Raw genomic sequence first — 15,358 nt, 5'->3', positions numbered from 1 at the left:
GTGATGTTTAAGTAATCTGGCTATGACTGACATGCAGTTTGGCCTCTTTCTGCATGGGTGACATACAGCTTAAAGTTAGCTGAACTTTGGTTGTATGACTGCAGCTTAGTTGTATAAAACTACAGTCTTGGCTAAGCAAAATTGCTGGAGGGCTGCTGTAGCTGTTTTCTTATTGCAATGATACTCTGGTCCACCGTGTCGAAATCGCCACACTAAAGGGGAAATCAAAGTTGAATTAACAGCAGCAGCAGCAAGTTTAGGGACAGACTTGGGAGCCTTGGCTTTATATTTGTTGTCATAGAAGTGATATCTGTTGTACACTGTGCTAACAAATAATGTCTTTTACAGCAGTAGTATTATAGGAGTTATGGGTGAGTATCTCAAGTGCAGTGGAGTGTCTTAATAGAAGTGTTCAGGTGTAGCTGGGAGAGAAAAAAGAAATCCCATAAGTGCTGTTAATGCTTTTAAGGTTACTGATGTAGAAACTCAGAAACTGTAAGTGACAGAGGCACCACCTGGCAACCCAGCTGTTTCCTGGGTTATGTTTTCTTTCCTGTTCATTTAGCCAATTGCTTTAACTAAAGGAAGAACCTAGTCTGCACAGCAAGAAGAAAATGCAATAATGAGCGTGTGTGTCATGATTCCTGTTTACTTTTAGCCAGACGGCTAGGACAACCTTGTTTCTTACCACCTATTTCTTCTTGATTATTTTAATAAATGATGGGATGGTTTTTTAATCCTACAATTCAGTAGTATGTCTGAGAACTGATCACCTTTTGGCTTTTAATAGCACTGAATTCCTCTATATATTGCATAATATTGGTGAATAGCTAAAGTGCTTAGAGTAAAACGCTTTTCTGTCTTGCTCAGACTCATTCTGTGGGCAGAAGTTACCTGTAAAGAGCACCAAGATGCAGTGTGAAAGGCAGCAGCTATCACCTGCCAGCAGGCTTTGTGTAGCTGTGCACTCAACGCCCAGGATTTCCCTTTTGTAGGAAAGGCAGTCTAGTTCCTGCTAGGAGAATCTTCTCGATTAACTTGCTGTCATTGGGCAACCTAATTTGCAGCTGCGTCAGCATTTTCTTGTAGAGCTGCTGTTATATGTTGAAGGAGGCAAGCAGAAAACTGGGATCCAGGTATTTCCAGTTTGTGGTTTTCCTACAGGGAGAGTGAAAATGATTGTCGATGTTGCATGCATGTATAGACAGACACATTTAAAGCAGGACAAAAATATAGTCTGGGCTGATGGACCTCATTACTGCTTTTCCCTTAGAAAGCTTTCAGTCTTTTACTCTGCTGTGCAGGTGGAGAAACCAGGACATTGCATTTGTAGTTTGACCCTAGGGGAGCACAATGCTTTTGCCAGGAGTGGCAGGGAAGCGTTTTGTATTTATGCTGGACATTTGGGTTGGGGGAGTCAGGGGACAGGTCGCTGCATGGTGGCTGCTCAAAGGCTCAGGATTTCACTCACAGCAAGTGTCTGCTTTTGTACCTTTAGAACGGGGTGATTGCACAAAGAGCACTTGCGAAGTCTGTACTAGAGAGTGACTGAGATGGTCTTGCTTCCAGTGCTGCTGATTGTAAACTTCAGCAGATGTCGTGCCCTGGGGCTGGAGAGCACTTGTATGTTTCAGCAGGTGGGGGGGTCGTTCCCTACCAGGAATGATGGAAATCCGTAACTCTGCCCAGTACTGCTTTCTATGAAATAGATCTTCAGTGTTGTTGTATCTTTACCTTTCCAGATGTATAAAGGGCTTTTCTGTGTGCCTTTCCTGGTCTTTTTGCCAAGAGATGCTCTTTCTGGGACCGTTTTAAGACAGGGACGTTTAACTGTGAGAACTTTTAGTGTGTTGTTACATGGGCAGGAAATATGAGGGGCTCCATTAGCCACTGGTGTGGCAAAGCACTCTCCAGTTGCTTTAACTGATGAGTCATAAGCAACTTTGCTTGTTAGTTAACGCGCATTAGTAACAGGCTCTTGGCAGGCACTTCATGGGACTTCCCTGGCGTGAGTGAGAGGAGCTCGCTGGGAGCCTTCAGCCTCACACACAGGTCCAGGTGCAGCAGGAGCAGAGCAGCGCGTCGTGTGGGAGCAGTTGGGTGCCCAGCACAGCAGGAGCCGTCTTGGGTTGGGGGGGGGGGGCACTGTGCTCACTGTTTTTTGGTGCCTGAAACACTCGAGCGAAAGTGTGACTTCTCCAGAAAAAGTCATCGGAGTGGTGTCTTTGCTCCCCAGGAGTGAGTGCTGTACCCTGGCTGGCTGTCCCTAATGGACCTCCTGTGGACCAAGGCTTTGGTGCTGGCTATGCTGCAGCGGTTCTTGCATTCATAGGTCTTCTTTTACTGCTCATGGCTAAATGGCCTACTTTGTGTCAGCGAGGAAAATGGCTCCAGTGCTGAGAGAAGGAAGTTCTGTTTGTTTTCTCCACCTGCTGCGGTTGGAGTGTTTCACCTCCAGCATGCATGAAGTGCTGCGCATTGACTGGCAAAGCTGTGTCTGGGGAAGTTCCTGCCGTGCATGGCCACTGTCTGTAGTGGTGGGTCAGGTGCGCCTTCAACGCCAGCCACAGGGGTGGAAAAGGGGCATACGGGTCTGGGTGCTGGTTCCTGCAGTTGTGCCAGAGCCTGGCTCTGCCCGTGCTCAGCACCAGTGGAGGTCAGCAGTCAAGTGCCTGCGTGTGGCTGTGGTTCACTTTCACAGCGTGGGCAAGGCTGAACTCAGAGCAGCGCCCTTGGGGTGCCAGTTTGTTAGTGTGGTTGCTTCAGCGGTGGATGGAGATTGCAGACGTGGAGAACCTGCGTCCTCAGCTTAAGAAGGTGAACATGGAAGCGGTGGGAGGCAGGAGACCTTTTACAAAGGGGCGGAGGTGCCATCTTGGCCATGTTTGTGGGTGCTGCGATGGGAGGGAGCAGGGATGCTTCCCTAGCTCTTCAGGAGCTGGTGCACCCTGTGCGTGCACAGGGCATGGCATTTCATTTAGGAGTGAGAGCTCATGGCTGTCACTTAGTGGCATAAATCAGCTGCCACGCTTGCCTGGGGACTTCCTTTTCCCTGTCTGCTGCTGGCCGCCCCCCTACCTCTGTCGCACTCCCCCTTCCCACGGCATCGTACTTTGCCTGTAGAGCTGGATCCCCTGTGGGGACCTGGTCCTGATCTGGGGACCACTGACTGTACTTCACTGCCAAATAAACCCTGTTTCCAGTTCTCACAGCAACATGTCACAATTCCCTGGCTCTGTCTTTGCCCCATGTTGTCAATTGTCTCATTGCTTCTGCACCCAGTTTTCCCAGCCCTAAACTTGACCCTCAAGCCCTGGACTCCTGTGCATGTCTCGCTGCTGGGCTTTCTCGTGGGGCGGATGGGTGCCACCAGGCCGGGCCCCTTGGGAGCAGCCGATGTGGGTGCTATGAGGTGTGCGCTGGGCTACAGCTGGGAGCCCCGGCCGTGCTCTGGGGGGAGGCTGGGGCTGCAGCTCTCCTTTGGCACTGAAGAATTGCTGTCCTCTGGCCTGGAGGTCACAGCCTGGGCTGAGCCACTTGTGCTTCTCCATTCTTCCTCCTCTTCTCTACCTTGGACCTACCCTGCCTACATCCTCTGTTAAACCCCACCATGGAAACCCATCGGATGCTCCAGTGATGCTGCAGTTGCTGCATCCCCAGGCACAATCCCTGTGGGACATCACCTGCCGGGGTCCGAGGCCACCTCCATCATCCCGTGCATCGCTGGTGCCAGGTGAGCGTTTAACAGCACGGGGCAGTTGAAAAGCGGAGCGGGCTGGAGGGCTGCACCAGGGCTGCGTGGCTGCGGGGTGTCTCCCTGGGCAGCCCGGCCCTGCGTGGCTCCCCTGGGGTGCTGGTGCCCTGGGAAGCACGTGGGCTTCTCCGCGCCTCTGCAGGTACCCCTGGCTGTGACAGCCTTTGGGTTACTATGGCAGTGTGGCTTCATCCCTGGAGATGCCATCACCAGTTGCAACTCTGATCCCTTTTGCAGACATATTTAAATCCCCGCTCTTCCATTGAAACCAATCAGCCTGTTGAAGCCTCCGAATGCAGCATATTTATGAAACGGGCCTGCCTGTAAGAATGAGTTTCTTCTCACTCAAGAGGTGTAATACTGCTAATCGATATAATAGCTTAAACCCTCTTATTATGGCTCTGCTGAGAGCATCCGGAGTTTGACATTTGTATGCCACGCTTAACACTCCCTTTCTCCCCTGCTAGTTATTTTTGTCATTATTTTGGCGCCTTTGACAAAATTGCACTTTGCTCATCTGGAAAGCTCTCCCCCCTCTAAATCCTGCTTGCATTCAGCTTATCCTCAGCACTGTGGCAAATAAAAGAGCTCTCTTGACTTAATTTCCAAACATCAAGATCCATTAAATCAAAGTGATGCTCTCTAGATCTTGCGGCTCTTGGCAGCCTATCCCTCCGTCCCCTGGCTCCCTGTGGGACATCTCCTGGGCTGGTCAGCTGGCAGGATTTTAGGTCACGTTTTAGGGCATTATTGGAGGTTTCCCCTTGTCTTGCCTGCACTATGGGAACTAGGTGATGTTCCCTTTCATGTCATCTCAAAGCTGTGGCTGGGACCATCCGGTGCCACCATCCCATGGGTGTGAAGGGGGGATGGTTGGCTGGGGCCAGCTGGGTCTGGGGCCAGCTCGTGCTGCCCTTCTGGCCTGCTCACATCACCTCCTGCTGTTCTTGGGGTTTCTCTGGCCTTTTGCTATTTGCTCGGCTGTTTGCCTGCACCCCTGCCCCTGTTCTTGTTGCCTGCTCAGCTGACGCGTGGAAGCTCGCACGATGTGCAGGGCCAAATGCCTCGGACAGATCTGCCACCAGGAGTTCTCTAAAATCAGCTAACTTCCCAGTTTCTGTCCCCAGCTGGGGGCAGCTGGTCCCAGGGGAGGGAGAAGGTGGCTTTGGGGTTAGGTGGAATTGAGACTTGTAGAGCTTTTTGGGGTCCTGGGTAGGCAGCACCCCAGCTTGAGGATCTCACATGTCCCAGGCACTGGTGGGGTTTGGTCTGGGCTATCAAGCACAGAGCCACAACCAAAAATCTTGTCCTGCTGCCCTGGATTGTCCCGCCGCTCTGCTGTGCCTGCACATGCACATGCACACACGTGTGTGCACACGCACCCCCCTTCTCCACATCGGTTCAGCCTCATGCAGAGACGACGCAAACGCAGCTTGCAGGCTGTGCAGGGGGCGAGGGCCCTGTGCAATATCCTGCTTGGACACTTGGAGGCAAAACTGCATTTCTGGACAGTCGCTGACAGGGCGCTGCGCTGTGCGGCCCCGGGGCCGGGCTGCTGGCACAGCCGGGGGGCAGGGCGGGGGGATCCTGCCGACCCTTCCTGGCTCTTCACTTGAGATTTGGGGCAGGAGGTGGCAGGGTGCCCTCAGCAGCATCACCTGCACCCTGCCAGCGGCACCCCAGCACCAAAAGCAGCAGTGGCCCGTCAGCCAGGTGTCCCTCTCCTCTGGAAAGCATCTCCCAACGAGGTTTCCCACCATAAAATAATTTCTGTGTCTCTCTCCTGATCTGTGTTAAACTTCTAGAGATCGTCATTTTAATGTTGCGACAGGGTCACTAGCTGCCAACTGTTAATGAAAACTGTTTTTTTCCCCCCACCTTAATTTTCAGCTCCTTGTTTCCCCAAGGGTGAAGCACAGCCCCTGGAAGGCACCAGTCCCCTTTTCCAGTCCCTCGGCTGCTTTCCTGGGCACACAGCAGCCTGCCGGAGCCCGCAGCCCAGCCTTGGAGGAAGGTCTTCCTCGCCCAGTCCCTCCAGCTGAGGCCAGTGGTGCCACCGGGATTCGGCCCTGGGGATGCTGTGGGTGCCCAGAGGAGCAGCCAGAGGCAGCCGAGCTGCTCCCCGAGGTATCTGGGGGAGACGCGGTGCGGGAAGGGCCGTGCGGGCGGGATTGCCAGCAGAGGGCAGTGCCGCTGCAGATTTCAGTAGGTGTTAAACCGCAGCTGGTCCAGCAAGGCGGGGAGGTTCTGGATGCTGGGACCGCAGCCCCCCTGGCCCTTTCAAGGTCCCTGAGCAGGCAGGTGGGCACCTTCTTGCTGGGACAGGCGGCTCAGGACTGCCCAGCACCTGCCCGTCCCACCTGCCCCCTGCCCATGCAGGGCCATCGTGGGCCATGGCCACTGGATCAGGGTGGGCCAACCCCTGGGTGATGCTGAATGTTCCGAATGCTTTCGAAGCTTGGGCCTTGCTGCTGGCCCGTTCCCCTGAGGGCAAGGCAGAGCAGTCGGGAGGCAACTCACAGCGCTCTTCAAACCCTCCGGAGAACAGGGAGAAACATGGGCTTTGGCTTTGCGTGGCTGCAGGCATCCTAGCAGGGGGTGTGCACCAGACAATGGCATCCTTCCAGCAGGCAGTGACAAATGCTGCTGCTCCCCTCGATGCCGATGCCAACTGGGGAGGCAAGGAGTGCTTGTGCTCACACAGGTGGGATGTGTGTGGGGCTGGTGGGAGCTGAGTTGCTTGTGAGCATAGTAGGGGAAGGGGAAAATCTGATTACAAGGCAAAATGCAGTGGGGTTACACCAAACACACGTGGCATGGAGCACTTTTGCACAAAACCCCCTAAAAAGCAGCAGCTGGATGTAATAGGGTGGAAGTAGGAACTTGAAGACTAGAATATCGTTACCATAACCAGGGAAGCCCAGGGTGCCTGGATGGTTGCACGACTTATTCTTGTGGCTCATCTGATGGGCAGTAACGTGGCGGCTTGGCTGTGCAGGGATGTATCAGATCCTGCGAAAAAGTTGAATGCTCTTTTTCAAGTAACTGCACCTGCAGCTCGCCAGGTGTCCCTTGCTCAGCCTGGATCACAGCGTCCTCTGCGGCTCCAGAGATCCCGCTCTCTCCCACCAAGGTATGCTGGAAAAGCAACTTGAGTTTTCCTGCTCTGGTCACCTCTGGAGGTGACAGAGTCACATCCAGTGACAGCAGCATTGGGTTCAGGGAGCATGGATGTTTTCTTCTTCTGGACCGGTAAGGTTTTGGCAGCACAACCACCTCCATCCCTTGCAGGGCCGGCTGCAGCTCCCGGGCACCGACACGGGCACCCAGCCAGAGATGCGGCACCTTCCCAGGGGCCACTGATGCTTTGGCATCCTTGCTTTGCCTTGCGCTGTTGCTTCATGAAGCAGCAGCACGCAGTGGTCTCTTTAGTCTCTATTAACAGAACAAGAGCTGGAGAAAATTTGCAGCCAGCTGAAGGAGGAGGCGATCCGAGCCTGCAGCTAGAGAGCAATGCTGCTCTGGACACCGCAGAGGCGTTCATCATCCTGCAGCCGTTCCCTGCAGAAGCAGGGATCAGCTCAGCGGATCAGCTCTCTACACTCACATCTTTTATTTCACCCTGCCAGGAAAGCTGCTGTTCTGAAGGCTGCCGTAAGCACAGCTTTGTCCCCAAACCAGGAGACCCCAGCTGTGCTCCTGCTTTGCATTTTCCAAGATTGCACTTCTTTGGCTTCCAGGGAAGAACTTTGCCTTGTTCTTCAAAAAAAAAAAATCAGAACAAGGAGACCAGTTTAATCATAAATAAAATACACCCTGTCTTCATTATAAATTGGACACCTCCTCTGGCATCAATTATGGAGAAAGTGTTACTGGCTCTGGCGTTTGGGGCTGGAATCAGAAGACTGCTCACTGGTATGAAAACAGCTGGGGTGAACTGTCCTCAGTCTTTTCCCTTGGCCGTCAGGGAGCAAAGCCCTGGGCAGGTCCCCACTGCCGAGCTCAGCCCCCTGCGGGGCTGAATGAACACGTGAGATCAGCTGCTGGTGAGACATGTCACCATTTATTAACGGCTCCTGTTTCGAAGGGGGTTGTTGGCAGGAACTTGGCTGATGGCTGCGTGGCTGCTGCCCTGAAGTCTCTGCAGTCTCACCTGGGGCCTCTCCTGGCCAGGGCCGGCAGCTTTTGGGGCACTTGGCCAAGGGTGTCCACGTTCCTCCTGTCCTTCCCCCATCAGCTTTATCACCTCCAAGGTGCAAGAGCCATTTGTGAGGCTGAGCCGTGCAATCCCTCCTTTGCAGAGCCATCCTCCAGCCTGAGCAGCTGCTCTTTGCCTCCCCAGCCTGTCAGGGTACCACACCAGGGCGATGCTCTGGGGTTTGGTGCAACCTTTCCCAGCTCCTGCGGTCACCCGTGCCAGGGAGGGTCAGGTCTCGGCTCTACCTGACCAGCAATGACATGGAGATAAAATTTTAAACGTGGTTATTTATTGCAGGGAAGTCACAGTCCAAAGCTTTTCTCTCCCACGCTGGCAATGGCAGTACAATTTATGCCCCCCAGAAGGCAGGAGGGCTATGAAGAGGCTGTGGTGCAAGCAGTCCCGTGGTGCAAGCAGTCCCATGGTGCAAACTCTGGTCTGCGGAATAAATCCTGTGCAGGTACTTTATGAGCTGGGTGGATCCAGCTGCGATTTGGGGATGCAGGGAGCTTCTCCTGTCCCTCCTTGCCCTTCTGAGTAGGGAGCTTAACAAAGCCTGCTGTGCTGTGCCCCAGCGTGCCTTACTTTACATAACTGCCTGGCTTTCACCTCGGATGGGCTCGGGGCTGGGTTGTGGCTCTCGTGTTTCTAGTAAGAAAACCATCAGCTGATGTTTGATGGCAAAGGAGAGGAGCGGGCTTGTTGGCAAAAGTGGATAAACTGGTAATAGGTGGGGAAACTGAGGTGCAGAGTGGCAGTGCTGCCCCGGGGGACAGGTTCTTGGGAAGCATGGCCACTGCTTTTGGCCAGGGCTGTCTTGTGCCGTGTCAGCATCCTGACCAGCAGCGTGTCCCTCTCGTGTCCATGGCATTGCCATTGCTCAGTTGACACCCCAGACCTTTCTCTCCTTCACCTCTGCTGGAAGATGAGAAAGTGGAAATTTGCCACATGGTTTCTCGATGGCATGTTGGTGTAAGTGGAGCTATTACAGATGGAAATGAACAATTTTAAGCTGCAAATGTGAAACCCAGTGGCAACAGGATGCTCTTTGCCTCTGTGACACTTCCACTTTGGCAGAGGCTCATGCAGCCACGTGCCGGGTAGTGGGTCTGGCACGTTGGGACTGAGCTCTTGGAGGTTGTTGGGGTGCTGGGCCTGGAGGCATCACTGGATTAGGAAAATGTTTCTTTGCCTGGGGAGGGGTAAATCACTGTGTGCTGGCTCACGTGGAGCACTGGAGATAGTACATGCTGTGCTGAGCATCCCCAGAAGTAGGGGACCAGCTCCTGGGAGGGGAGCATCTCTGCTGCATGTCCCTGAGGATCTGTTGCAGTGATGAAGCTGTTCCCTCTGGGTATCTTCAAGGTGTCCCAGACTTTGGGAACCTGTGTGCAGCCAGGGACAAGGAGGGATTGTTGGGCTGATGGTTGTGGCTGTGCTGGGGCTGTCTGCAGCCCCACGAGACATGTAACCGTTTTTTTCCAGCTGTTGCCCCAAACAGCTCTTCTGCTGGGTCTGAGAGTCCCGTGAGTGGCAGCAGCGTGTGTCCATCCTGGTCCTTGCCTGCGTCTGCTCCTCACTGACTGCAGAGGTGCAGAACAGAAACACTTGTAAGACTTCCACAGGGGCCTGCTGGCATTTTTGGGCACAGGGAGGAAACAAAAAGCTCCCCGCCCAGTCAGACATGCATGGAGGTAGGGTTTTGTGCTCATATCCCTGCGTGCAAGGACAGTAGGAGCATCCAGGATGTGTTTTTCCAGTCTCTGCATTAGCAGCCTGCTGCCTGCAGGCACGAGCTGGGGAGCAAGTGCTAAAGCTCCGCGATAGGACACATGTTCCCAGCAGAAAATGCCAACACGTGTCCCGCAGACCAAGGAGGTGCTTGTGAGAGGATGTGTGGTGAGGGAAGGGGGGGCAGAGCCATCTGTCACTGCTTTCTAATTAACGCTGGGTTTGATATGATAATTGAATCTGACTTTTGCATTAATTTTTTGATAATTATTTACAAAAATGTTTTGGATAACTGTCATTGTGTTCTGCAAAAGTGATATCCCGTGGCCAGCTGGTGAGCAGTGAGTCTGAGTGTGATGATGGGCTCATCAGAGTGCTTGGCCGTGGGGCTGAAGCTGCCAGGGAGCAGGTGGTCCCAGGGCTACCGCATCAGCAGGGGCTTTTTGGGAAGCTCCACATCCTGCCGCCCTGCAGTGCTGGGATGGGGGTTGGGGTTGGCAGCAGCTCTCCGTCACCCCAGGCATCCTGGTGCCATGTGCTGGCATGTGCAGGGCTCGGGGAAGGAGGACCCATGGGTGCCCCCCATGGGGCACCCAAGCCTCTGGCAAGGGGGTGGGAGGGGTCCGGGGGTGCATCCTGGGGCTGCCTCAGGCAGTGCAGGGGCTGCAGGCGAGGTGGGGGGGTAATGCTGCTGGGGTCTAATGAGTGACCCAATTTTGCACATTCATTAACGAGCACAAGGGGCTGCTCCCACCGGAATTTCACAGCTCTGACCATGTCAGTGGGAGCTCCAGAGACTCACCCCCTCGGAAAGTCAAACCTGTGGCGGTGGTTGGGGTGGCGGCAGCCTGCGGCGCTCTCCGGTCTGGCTGTTGCTTTTCCCTTCCTTAGTATGAGGCAGGCGTGCGGATTAGCTTACACTGCTGAGCGTATTAGAGGTTGCTGGTTTTCTGCACCGGTCGGCTCTGTGGCTGTACAATGTATAATTCACAATCAATTTCCCTAAAGTTAAAATACAAAGGAGGGAGAGAAAAAGAAAAAAGAGGCTTTTCAGTTTAACAGCTGGTGATGCCTCATTAGCCACTGCTGTGGGCTATCAACGCACTTCACATCCGATATCTGACATTATTTCTTAGCCTCACTCAGTTCAGTTTCACCTCAATCCTGAGCAAATATTGACAAATCTCATATAATCCTGCCAGTACAGTACTGGAGAACTTTATTCTGTTTGCAGCACGCTTGGTACCGTCTATATACCCTGGACAGGAGCCAAGGACACAGGCACAAAGTTAAATCAGAAGAGCGAAAGGATGGGAGAGCAAAGAGGCTGTGTGCACGTGTGGCTTGCTGGGAGTGTTTTTTGGGGACTGGGGCTGCTCCTTCTCACGTGTTTGCCCAGCCCTGGGGCTGGCGGGGCTGGGTGGTTGCAGGCACATCCCCTCCTGGGCATCCCCCTGTGCCCAGGGGCTCTGGTCCCTTAGTACTAGAATCGTAGAATCATTTTGGTTGGAAAAGACCTTTAAGATCATCGAGTCCAACTGCAAAATCCTTCGTGGCATGTCCAAGAGGAAAACTTCTCTGTAACATTCCAGGGACACAGGTGTGGTGTGTCTGCAGGGGACCAGGTGGAGACCTGCCACGTGGGGATGAGCCCCAGGCCAGAAGGGACAGCCCGTGTCCCACGTCTGGAGCCTGCCTGGGGCTGAGCCATGCTGCGGTGAAGCGTGAGCAGAGGAAGCATCGCTCAGGTAGGCAAGTGGGAGAGTTTTGCTTTGATATTCCTGCTGGGACAGTTTCTAGTGTTCACTATCGGAGAGAGTGACAAATCTTCCCACACCCGCTGCTTTCATCACTCACCTGCAGTTTATTCTTCCCCACCAAACCATCTCTCAGTGAGGCTGGGGGGTGCTAAATCAGCTCCTTCTCAGCACCACGGCTCCTGTTATTGCTTGGAAGGTTTGGGGTGCTTTTGTTTTAACAATCCATCAAAAAACAATTCTGGAACAGGGAGAGTAATGGGTGCGTTGGGATGAAGACCCAGTGAGCACTGCAGTTTTTCCTGGATACATGCTGTCAGGGTCCCCGTTGCTCCTGCGGTGGCTGGCGAGGAGCTGGGGATGGTCCTTGCTGGGGCTTGGTGAGTTGTGGGTGTCAGCTGGCTCAAGTCTGTTGCCTTGAATTCCAGCTGAGGCAGGAGGAAGGTCCCTTTCTTCTGCTTATCCTTGTGAAAGTGGCTCAGTGTTCATGCTGAGATGGTGTCTGGTTCAGCAAAGCCCATAGCAAAGCAGCGTTCAGAATGTGCTGGGGCAGCACAGGGGATGCTGTGAATGCCTGAGTCCATTTTGGGGATTGCTCTGCACCCCGACAGGCTGCTCCCAATGGGCAGAGCTGGAGCAGCGCTCGGATCTTGGAGGCAAAATCCCAGCACGGGAAAGGGAAAGCCCTGCCCCAGCTCTGCTCATAGGAGATCTGTTGTCTGCTGGGTGCTGTGGCACAGTGGGGGTCCTTGGGGTGCTGCAGCAAAGCTGGGCTCCCCTGGTTCCCATGGCAAAGCTGCTCCCCAGGGTACCACAGCAAAGCTGTGGGCCAGCGTGTCCCACCACAGCTGAAGGCGGTTCTGCAGGTGGAGCTGCCTTTGCAGCCGTGTGGCTCTGCAGGGGCTGCAATGGGGCAGGACCTGCCCCTGTCCCCACTTTGGGGTCTTGGCTGTGGTTTTGTCCCCTGGGCTGTTAATTCTCTGATCAGCTCGTCATACCCTGCCCAGTGCAGGAGCCTCCTCAGTCCCTGGGCTGGATGGGGCTGGGCTTTAGTGCTGGGCTAGCACATGGACGGAGGGTGCTGCTGATGCCATCACAGGAGTGAAGCAGTGCCAGAGTGGGATGAGCCATGGGGAGGGGCAGCAAGATTTGGGGGACAGCAGTGCCCCAGGCTGAAACGCACCAGACCACAGCCAGTGCTTTTCATTTGTCAGCATTGCGAATGCTAAAATGGCCCATCTCCACCAAGAAATGTGCTTTTTATGCAGCCAGGCAACTGCATTTCTCACCTACATCATCCACAGTGCCTTCCCCCTACCCAAACCCTGCTGCAGCGTGGACCCAGGGGACCAGCGCTGGGGCACTGAGGTGGATGTGCAGAGCTGGGAGTGATGGATGGATGGGTGCCTGGCAGGAGGATGGCAGTGGAAGAGAAAGCTGATTTCAATCGACTGGTTAATGATTTCATAAAGTCAGTGACTTGTTGGCAGCACCTGGCAGTTCATTTTTAACAGCAGAACTCCAGTGCTCAGCCCCAGAGCCAGCTGCCTCGGAAATCCAAAATTCCCAGTAAGCAGCTCTGGGGCTGGAAATAAGCTCGGTTTGGATCCAGCTGTGCTCTTCCCTGCACCCTGCCCGTGCTCTGCCTGCTGCACCCCTGCCATCCCCCAGCCCTGATGGGGGAATCATGCTCTTCCATGCCCTATTAATCATAACCTGGGACCCAGGTTAACCAAGGAACTGGGGACAAATGGAGTCTGTGGTTTGACTTGGGCATGGCATTAATTTTCTTTCTGGATTCATGCGCTTTTCCACCCTGCTTACCCGCAGCATGGGCTGGATCAGGCCCCTCAGCAGGAGGCAGTGGCAGGTGCTGTCGTCGTTTCCCCCCCGCCCCCAGGTTATTCCCTCCCCAGCCTTGTGCCCGGTCCTCCAATTAAGATGGACGATGTCTCTCATTGCTTATCTACAGCACACGTCTTGAAACACTTGTAATATAATTTAATCTTTTTCAAGTCCCACGGCGTTGTGTGGTGAAATGCTGGGTATTACCACTAATCTTACTGATCTCTGCTCATTCAATTGTCTGACTCCACGCCTCACCCCCACCCTCTCCCAGCCCCGCTCTCCAGCCCCAGATCCACAATCCGTGGTGGCTTGCAGCATGTGCAGAAAGGCTGACCCTGCAGCTGGGGTTTCATCTCCAGCTCTCATTCGAAACCTTCACCTTAAATACCTTTAAAGGCTCCCTCCAACCTGCCTGTGAACCTCTCCCCACCTTTCTGGGCATCCCTCCTTGTGACACCCCCTGCTCCTGCACCCCACAAAGCATCACAGCTTCTCCTGCAGGTGAGTCTCACTCCTGGTGAGGTCCAAAAAACCAGGATAAAATAGTAATAAGGGCATCCTGCTTTGCACTAACTTTATAACTTATTTATGGGCACATGTGCAAAAAGCATTTCTGTATTTAATCAACTCGCTGCCAGCAGCCCGGCGGCAATGGGCTGTGTTGTTTGAGCAGCTTGGGCTCACGGTGCTGGAAACGTGGGGTTACAGCCGTGGCGAGAAGCTGGCCACAGAAGAAAAGTCTCTTCAGCGCGGCGGTGTGTGGTAATACATACTAATTAAGACAAATGTAATTACCCATGCTGCAACTCATGCTTAACAAATTAGAACCAAAACATGGCAAACATGACGAGAGAGGAAAAACATGCTCAGGGCTTTGAAAAGCGCAGAGCCCGGGCAGGGGCTCGGGCATCATCTCAAGTCAGTAACTCTCATCCAGAGTTCACCCAGGGTGCGATGGCTTTCCAGCTTCCTCTGCTGTCAGAAAGGCACTGCTGCAAGTTAAAGGGGCAAAAGAAGAAATTACAAAATATTAAAGGGGCAACAACAACAACAACAAAAGAAATGTGTTTATTTGGGTGTCAAGAACCTGGGGTGAAAAAATGGACCAGGTGACCCTGATCCCTTGCAAGCAGTGAAAGACAGGGATGAGAAACACATGTTCTTATTAGCTGTGACACCCCTGTGTCTCCTCGGAGGCCACCCCTGGGGACAGCCAGCTCCCTGCACTGGGGACAGCAGCAGCAAGTGCTCCCAGGGTGGCCGTGCTGGTTTGCTTCATGCCTCCTGCTCATTTTCTTGTCGGTGGGTGGGTGCCTGCCACAGCATCGCTGCTTTACTGGGCAAGTCATCCAAGGAGTTTAATGCAGGCTGCATTAAAAATCTCATTGTCTTTATGCATGGCCATAAACTAATCAAGGAATGCTGAGCTCTTAGTAAAAATCCTGAGCTGGATCGTTTCAGAGTTCAGACTTTAATTTTAATCAGGCTTTAATGTTTATCAGATCATCTGATTTTTAGCAGATAAATCAGGCCTTAATTTTTATCAAATAGAAGCTGCTGGTGAAAGCTTAATGCTCTGATCGCAGGTGGGTGCTAGGGAGGATTGTGAGACTGAGCTGCTGAGCTTTCCTGCGGGACATGGCCGTGGGGATGTGTGGGTGCTCCTGCGCCAGCATAGCTGAGGCTGGTGCCCTGCCTGGGCACCCCTGCGCTGAGCCCGGTCCCTGCTGGCTGGCTCGCTTGATTCCCTGGCTTGGGCAAGGTGCTGTTGGTCTGCAGCCTGGTCTGCTGCAAGCGGCCTGAAGCAGAAGCCTGCTGGGAGGAGAAAGGGTTATGGAAACAATTGTCAATGAAATTGCTGTGCATTGTATACATGTTGGGAAGAGAAGCTGAGTATTTCTCGCCCGCCTGGAAATGCCACAGGGGGCTTTGGAGCACGGAGCTGAGAATGAGCAAACTGGCCAGAGAGCTGGATGTTGCCCATCGAGGCTCCTGCCCTCACGCACTGTGAGCAGATGCTGGTGGCTGTGCTGGTCCTCTGCGAGGGCTCGGCGGGGCTGGCGGGGCTGC

The sequence above is a fragment of the Falco punctatus genome (assembly GCF_963210335.1).
Source record: "Falco punctatus genome assembly, chromosome: 10".
NCBI classification, from domain to species: Eukaryota; Metazoa; Chordata; class Aves; order Falconiformes; family Falconidae; genus Falco; species Falco punctatus.
Note: the sequence above shows the minus strand (reverse complement) of the source record.